Raw genomic sequence first — 8,335 nt, 5'->3', positions numbered from 1 at the left:
TTAAAGTCCCAGGCTCTTCTCATGAGTGGACTGAAAAGCTGAGTACATATCCTAAATGTAGAGTGCCTCATTTCATATTCAATTAAACATATATTAATATGAATCAGACAGGTACCTGACAATATAATGTTAAATGCTGCCTGTGTGGATATGCTTAAAGAGCACAATATGAATGCTTAAATACAGCTATTATGGTTTCTAGCATATCAATCCCAGAAGAAGCCAAGGAAAAGACTTACACCAAAGTAGAATCTATGTATATATCTTAATTAATTGACTTCTGTGGAGTTATGTCCAATTTAGATAATTGTGAGATCAAAATCAGCCCAAAGTAACACTTCATAGAAAGGAAGGAATTACTTCAATCATATCAAGTTTTCTAACACACAAGCCAGTGCAATTTCAAAGAGCAGAGAAAGTACAGTAGAAATAAAACTCAGGTACTCCCTCAATTTTCAGTTATTGAAGATTCTGTGGTTAATCCCAAATGCTTGCTGAGTCCCCAATCACTCTGTAGCAACACTGCACTTCACAAGGACTGGAAACAATAGCAGACAGAACAATGGAACTGAAAACACAATGCTGAAGTCAAAAAGGCAATTTGAAAGGTGGAATTTATAATTAAGGGCATGGTTCACAAATCTGATGATATTAAATCAACATATAGGATATCTGTGGACAATTTCTAGACTACTGTTTCTCATTTCAAGTACCTTACTATAGGAAGTAGATTGAGGATGTAGACAGGCTCAGAAGACAGCAACAAAAATGAGAGAGGGCAGTGAAGTTAACCTATGAAGACAGGATGGTTTGGGTGAGAATAGAAATACATTTGATGTTAGGATTCATTCCTGTTTAAGTCTTAGCTAGAGAATTTGTACCTATATCAATACATGTAGACTAGGATAATTTATTAATTGTGTCTCTGTTCTTCAGTCATTTTCTCTCCTATCAGCTCTATTTCCTGGCTACAAAGATACTAACTGCTTAGATCTGTGATGCAGAGAGTAGAATCAAATGTTTATAAATTTCTGCATTGATATTGTTCTGAATTTTCATTTCCTTCTTCATCTTAGCAACCCAGCGCTTGTATACTTGGTTGAAACTGCCCTTTTTGGCCTGCAATTCTTAATAGAAAAGTAATATTTTAAATAATACAATAATCTAATAAGATGAAAAAATGGATGTGTGTGTACCAAACACAAACCCCAAATGTTATTTTCCACATGACAGGATAAGGATCTTATATATTTGAGTTGGTAATGGTGCAGATACCATTCTGTGCATCGCACTCATTTCAATAAGTAGCTATAAACTAGACTAAAATCAAATACAGTCATCTATGCATAAGAAAACGGATAGAAGGGAATCTGAGATATTTATGCAGAAATTATTACAGCTTTCTCATCTGTTTCTCATTACCCCCAACACCTTCAGGGATGCAATGTTTCAAGTAGATGATGAGCATTGGGAAACTATATTTACTTGCAGAGAATGAGTTCTTCCCCCTGGAAACCATGAAAGTACGAAACATTACACTGCATACTGGCAATTGTTTTCTCACATTGCAGCTTATCTATCATATGTTGCTGTGGTTACCATGTTAAATGCTCACTCTGAATAACTGGGGGAAAATAAATAGTCCTGTAGTGTAAAATCTCCCTAGATTCTTCACTTGGGCCCAGCTCTACAAGGTTCTCATCACCAGCTCCCGCTGACGTCACTGGGAGTTAGGGGCAGAGGGATGATGGGCAGCACTTTTCACACTCAGGCGATAGTTTTGGTCAATTTGTGAGCGCTCAAGCAAATACAAAAATGCGCACACACAAATGCCTGTTTTAGGGCAGAATCCAAGAGGAAATATTTTGAGGGTACGTATCAAAGTCTCGCCTTGAGATGCTTTCAAACACAACTGTGGTGAGCGTGGTGTAAGCACCTGCTGAGAACAAAACAGGTAGATCCTCCAGCTCAGAACCAGCTGGACAATGTGGGGAAGCTCTGCCTGTTATGGTGTACATAAAGGGCTTCAGAGTCAAGATCTACCAATCTTTCATAAGATGGTGTGCTTTCTGTGTACTGTGCCTTTAATGGAACTATCCCCCCCCCCCCCCTCCTCTGCTGCAGAGGCCACAGACTCTTTTTGATCAGAAGCAGACAGATCACCAGGACACTTGCAAATTTTAGGTTAGTTCTCATGTGGTCACTTGGATAGTGTAGACGTCACTGAATACATTATGCACCTCCCTGATGTTGTGTCAGAGCCAAATTTAATGTATTATGGGCCAGGGTGCCTGTGAGGGACAGGTGTCTGTTGTTAAGCGGAAGATGATTCTCACAGGGACGTTGGTAGGCATTCAGAGCAGATGAGCATACCACATCAGAGAGCATTGGGTGACTGTTTGAGAAAGCAGGACTTCTCAAATTTACTTCTGTAGTTTTGCCCAAATTTGCTGGGTTTTTTTTTTCCCAGTCTGGCTGCAGTTATGTGGTTCTTCTTTGTAAATGGAAAACCATAGCAATGACTTCTAATTTACTAATTTTACAAAAATAAAATGAATGTATTTTTCACATTCATACTGGGAACGTATTTCTCCTTTCTCTTTTCTCAGTTTTTGCCTTGCACATGCCTAAGTGTCAATACAGAAAAGCCAAGATGTGATAACAGCAATATATGTAGGATATTTAAGACACTAGAGTCAGACAAGGCCAGATCCTCAGCTGGTGTTAACCACGGAATGATTTCATACACCAGCTGAGGATCTTGCCCTCATATTTCACTTGGAAATACCAAGCATGCATTTCTCATTTCTTCTGGATCAGTTCCATAATAGACTCATAGACTCTAGGTCAGAAGGGACCATCATGATCATTTATCAATGGTACCTATTGCTTTTTAAGAATTGAGCTCTTTATTTGTATCTGTTTTCTACTGGATTACTATAAGAAATTGAGATGATAGTGTAAAAAAAAATGGAAAGAAAACCTGTTTAATGTTCCATGACAGCAAGAATTTTAGCACTCTACTTGTCTGAAGCAAAATCCTTGCAGGCAAGTGGCTGAATGTGCATTTAAGCACCCATTTGCTACTTGAGCCCATTATGCAAATAGAAAACAGCCCATTCTGATAATGGGAAGGAAATAAAGTCTTAGCTTGAAACGTTCATTGTTTAAAGGAAGACTTATTTTAAGGACTTTCATATAAAAAGGGTGCTCTTGCCAAAGTACTATACAAGGCTCCATAAAGATAATGTCTTTTTGTATTTGTAAAAACAGAAGATGGGATTACCTTTCCTGCAATAGATTTTCAGTATCCAACCCAATTAAAGGCTTGATCCTGGAATATGCTGAGCTCCCTTGATGCCCACTTGCTACAGTGAGAGTTGAGGGTGCTCCGCAACCCAGAGGAATACTCAGTGCATGGCAGGGTCAAGCCCTTCAAGCTAAGGATGCATTTTTCACGTCAAGAGTAGGCTATGCCCCTTTTCAGAACCTACTTATGTGGTTGTCAGGTATATGAAAATACTAGTTATTTTAAAAAGTTATTGCAAGAGTTGAAAAATAAATGTGATTTAGCTTCATATACAGTTCAGTAATTCTAGCATTAACATCTCTGATTTAGAATTAGAGCTGAACTTTATCTATCCAAATGGATATAATGCATCTTTTTTCCTGCTTGGGTTTTTATTTATTTAACTATTTATAATAGAAACATCATGTCATCAAGCTTTGCTTGAGGATTCTCTGCCTTTTTTCAAGATTCACTCCAGTAATGTCACCTTTCCCGTTATTATTATTTGTAACATGGTAATACCGAGAGGCCACAGTCAGTATTGACAGCCTTTTGTGTTAGGTGCTATACAAGAGACAGTCCCTACCCTGAAAAGTTTACAATCCAATTTAAAGATAATCCATAATAAAGTGGGTTTAGCAAACAGTACAAGGGAAAAGGGGGAGGACAACAAGTATAACAGTGATGAGAACACTGAAGAGGAATAGAAAGGCTCTAAGAAAAGGCGATCTGATCACTCTTGACTATACTGAATGACATATAAATGGATAGCTTACGTACCATGGTGAACGTATCTTAAAACACCCAAGACCGAGTACGTGCACACTGATCAACTAAGAAAGGCTACATATATAAATAAAATGACTCAACCAAGTTAATATTCATTCCCAGAATGGAGTCTGATCACCCAGAGACAAATGTAAGGAATCTGTGGAGATAAGAAAATCCTTTGCTACAGAGAATTCACAAGTAGCAGTTTTATACTCTGAAAAATGAAGAGCACTTCACTCGAAGTGAAAATACATCTTTTGAGAAGAAAGATCTAAAAAACTAATTGGAACAGAATGAAGTCAGAAAGATATGGAGATAAATTGGACTGTAATACTTCAAGGAGTGCAGTTTGCATTGCTGGGACCTACTTCTACACTTCTTTTCTGCTGTTCTATGGTGGTGTAACTAATTATTTCAGTCAAGTTACATCAGTATAAAACCCCACTATGACGGATTAGATAATCAAGCCTCTAGTGTGAATTAACTCAGGGAATGCAGCCTTTACAAAGTTGTGTAAGGTGTTAATATATTGAAATAATCCCTACTAAACTAGTAGTAGGACTGCTAATGTCCTGCACTGGGAATTAAATTTTATATGCATCTGACACTCTCATTCCTAATGCTTAGCTCTTAATCTTTAGATTCTTTACACAGCTTAGTGTTTGTCTGTAAAAATTTCTGCCATTTCTCTTTCTTCTCAGTCTCTGTGTAATGAAGAACGGACAAACAGACAGCCTGATTCTTATCTTATGGTGTAAACCAGCTATAAACTCTATGCTGGTGTAAAACTAGTGGAGTTGAATGGAGAACCAGGACCACAATATTTATATTTGTTTGCAACCTCTACTCCCAAAAATATTACTCAGGAATATGGTGCAAGAAGCAGTATAAAGTATTGATTTCTATTCACAGACTATACCCTTAAGGTATCAAATATTAAACTTTAGTTATAATTTGAGTAGATATGAGTGTCTTTATTATAAACTAGTGATGGAATATGGTTGTATTGTATTTTTATTATATGTAAAAAGACAATAAAAGGTAATTAAAAAAACTAATGGAAGTGTCAATTTACATCCTTTTAAAATTAGATCTTTGAAGATATTTATTTCTCTTTAGAGCAGTTGATTCTTTTTTTTTTTTAATCCCCCAAATATTTAGAAAGCAATTACTTTCAAACTAATACTATGATGTAATTTACAAACTTGCCTGTTATATAAGGACAATCATTCTTATGTTTGGGTTAAGTTTTGATACCCTGACTCACACTGAATAGTAGCTCATACTCCTTACTGGTTTCAGTGGGACCACTGGAGTAAGGTAGTGTTCTATATGCAGTCATGTGCATTGTTTGTTACAAAGAATCAAATCCTGATCACTTCACTGATGCAAAGAATCCCAGTTACTCAATTGACTGAGTAAGGCAAGCATGATTTGGGCTTCATATTGTAAAAGTATAGCTTCTTAAAACTTTACAAAACAAAACAAGTACTGACACTTTTTTTTCCCCGAAGCTTTTGCTCCTTGGATTTACAGCTCATGAAGGAATCATATCTCTCAATGTCCATTTGTAACTCTTTGTACGGTGCATGTGTGATGCTAGTAAACCAAGTGACAGCTTTGGCTTTGTTGTCAGAGAACTGACAAACAGAGAAACCAAACTAGCTCAACAGTATGTTAGTTTTGTTCAAAATAGGTCTTAGTCTCATAAGAATGTATTTAGTGTTTACACTCTTCTATGAAATGCTTGTAAATTGCTGCATGCATTAATCTCATTTGCAATGTCTGTATTCCATGCTACCAGGTAAAATATAAGTTTGTTCATAACTGTAAAAATGCCTGCTCTGAACTTGGGAACTCAGATGGGAAGAGTGGCTCCCTCTGCCCATCCAGGAGGACAAAATCTTTGATTGCCCCATCCACCCATGGAAAAGTATGTGCAAAAGGACTCCTCCGATCAGTAAGACTGCTGGAGGAGAGAAATAAAAATAGCTATCGAAGATTTTTCATCTCTTTGCTCTTTGGACTCTTGCAAGGGCTGGAGCTAAGAAACAAAAGAGCAGAGAGCCTAAATGGCTTCAAGACTGAGCTTGATAAGTTTGTGGATGGTATGAGACTGCCTACAATGGCATGTAGCCAGTATGAGATTGCTAGCAGCTCATACTTCCAACAGCTGGTGATAGGACATTAGATGGGAAGGGATCTGAATTACTACAGAGAATTATTTCCCAGGTCTCTGGCTGGTGGGGCTTGCCCACATGCTCAGGGTCTAACTGATTGCTATATTTGGGATTGTGAAGGAATTTTTCCTGGAGTCAGATTGGCAAAGACTCTGGGTGTTTTTCACCTTCCTCTGCTGCATGGGGCACAGGTCACTTGCAGGTTTAAACTAGTGTAAATGATAGATTCTCTGTAACTTGAAGTCTTCAGTACCTCAGCCAGTGGTTATGGATCTATTACAGAAGTGGGAGGGTGAGGATCTGTCTCCTGCAATGTGCAGGAGATCAGACTAGATGACCATGATGGTCACTTCTGGCCCTAAAGTCTATGAGACCTCCAGTGTCAACAAAGGTTAAGCCCTGAAAAGACATTCAGTGCTGACAGATTACTACATCTCTATCACCTTTTGAATCACAGACTGAAACTCATTTGTTTATATATGCTTACTTGTTTTAACCTATAAATAACTCTGATTTCTTTTTCCTAGTTAATAAACTTTTCGTTAGTTTATTACAGGATTGGCTACATTGAGAGCTCAGGTACAAATTAATCTGGGGTAAGTGACTGGTCTCTTGGGACTGGAAGCAACTTGAATATTTTGTGACTTTTAGTGTAAGTGACCATTTATCACTAAGTCCAGCTTGCATGGCTGGCATGATAGACTGGAGAGCCCAAGGGGACTGTCTGTGACTCCATGGTAAGACAGTTACAGTGGTCTAGGAGTTCACATTTGTTACTGTATTGGTGAAAGCTAACTATAGGACATACCACTCTTGGTCATGAGGCACTCCAGACAGCGTGACAGTGCATTGTTCACCCTACACTAGCCCTGGAGGGGTTAATATAGGCAATAAAGCTCAATTAGCCATAGGCTGCATCTGGAGGGAGCTAGGACACACAATGAGGCTTAACTGGGAGTTTTCCCACTAACTTCATTGGGAGCAGTCTTATACTTACATTGTAAGCACCATGTGACATGGACTGTCTCTGTTTTATTCTTGTTCAGTGTCTAGCACAATGGATCCCTTGCTTCTAGGAATTCCTGCAATACACACAATAAATAATAATATATAATGCTTTAAATATATTTGGTATAGGTAGGCAGGGTGTAATTACACAGACTAGAATTTTATTAGGACACTCTGATGAGAGTGAATTTTTTAGATGCAAGTGTCCATTTACAGAATGAGACACTATCCATGTTAATCAAAATGTCAAATCTCAGTTTCCACCATTATGATTATTATGATTGTATATTTGTTACACTCCGACACTGTGTTCCATACTCTACAAGACACAAAGACACTACACTGTATAATCATCATCAAGGAAAATCAGTTGCACCAGACCAAAGCAACCAAGAACCACATTCCTTTATTAAAATGTTGGGTCTATTCAATAACATATGGCTTCAATGAATTTCTTTAAATATGGAGAGGCAGGAGCATTTGGTGTTCCCTGAGAGGTGTAGGATGCTATTCCCAGATGAAGAAGTCAGTATTTTCATCAAATATGGGCATAGAGGTTTGATACCAGACATATGGAATGGGATTTTATTTCTGGATTAAGCACTGAGCCCACAAGGAGGTCAATGTTATTAACCAGTATGTTGAGTTGGTGCAATGTGCATGATTAATGCATTATACTGAATTATACTGCTCACCTCCAATGGGAAGGCAAAGACTGTATCTTTTGCTTCCTTGAATTACTAGAATGCTGTTAGTGATACTGTTGGTTGTAATAGTGCTCTGAAGCAGGCAGTCCCTTGCTTTTTAACTGTTACCATAAAATAAATACATTGTGCTTGATTCACCATTGCATTACTGCAGTTTTTCACCAACAGGGGTGCTGCACCAAAGCAGAACCATAATCATGCTTTATGGAATTATTTCTTGAAATACTTTTTGAATTAACATTCCACACGCAGCTGAGCCTCCATATTTAATGTTTTAAAAATCAGCAATAGAAAGACTATCAAAGTTATCAATTGAAGTCAAACTCCTATATTAAAAATGTCATTAGTTTTGTATACAGAAAGCCTTATGGATAATATCC

At 37.7% G+C, this 8,335-nt stretch overlaps 1 long non-coding RNA gene across 1 annotated transcript in view; it reads right to left on the bottom strand.

Annotated features, from left to right (window-relative positions):
* Window positions 1-638: 638 nt before the first annotated feature.
* The window catches only part of LOC137163189 (uncharacterized), a 57,639-nt gene continuing 49,942 nt past the window's right edge, over window positions 639-8,335 (bottom strand). The window contains exons 4-5 of the long non-coding RNA XR_010922647.1: window positions 7,238-7,322; window positions 639-792 (exon numbers count right to left, since the gene is read on the bottom strand). This is a non-coding gene — a long non-coding RNA (uncharacterized lncRNA). The remainder of the gene's footprint in view (window positions 793-7,237; window positions 7,323-8,335) is intronic.

This window comes from Emydura macquarii, unplaced genomic scaffold (assembly GCF_026122565.2).
Source record: "Emydura macquarii macquarii isolate MOO-44397 ecotype Brisbane River unplaced genomic scaffold, CSIRO-AGI_Emac_v2 contig_2481, whole genome shotgun sequence".
In the NCBI taxonomy this organism is placed as follows: Eukaryota; Metazoa; Chordata; order Testudines; family Chelidae; genus Emydura; species Emydura macquarii.
Note: the sequence above shows the minus strand (reverse complement) of the source record. Positions and strands in the feature narration are given on the sequence as shown.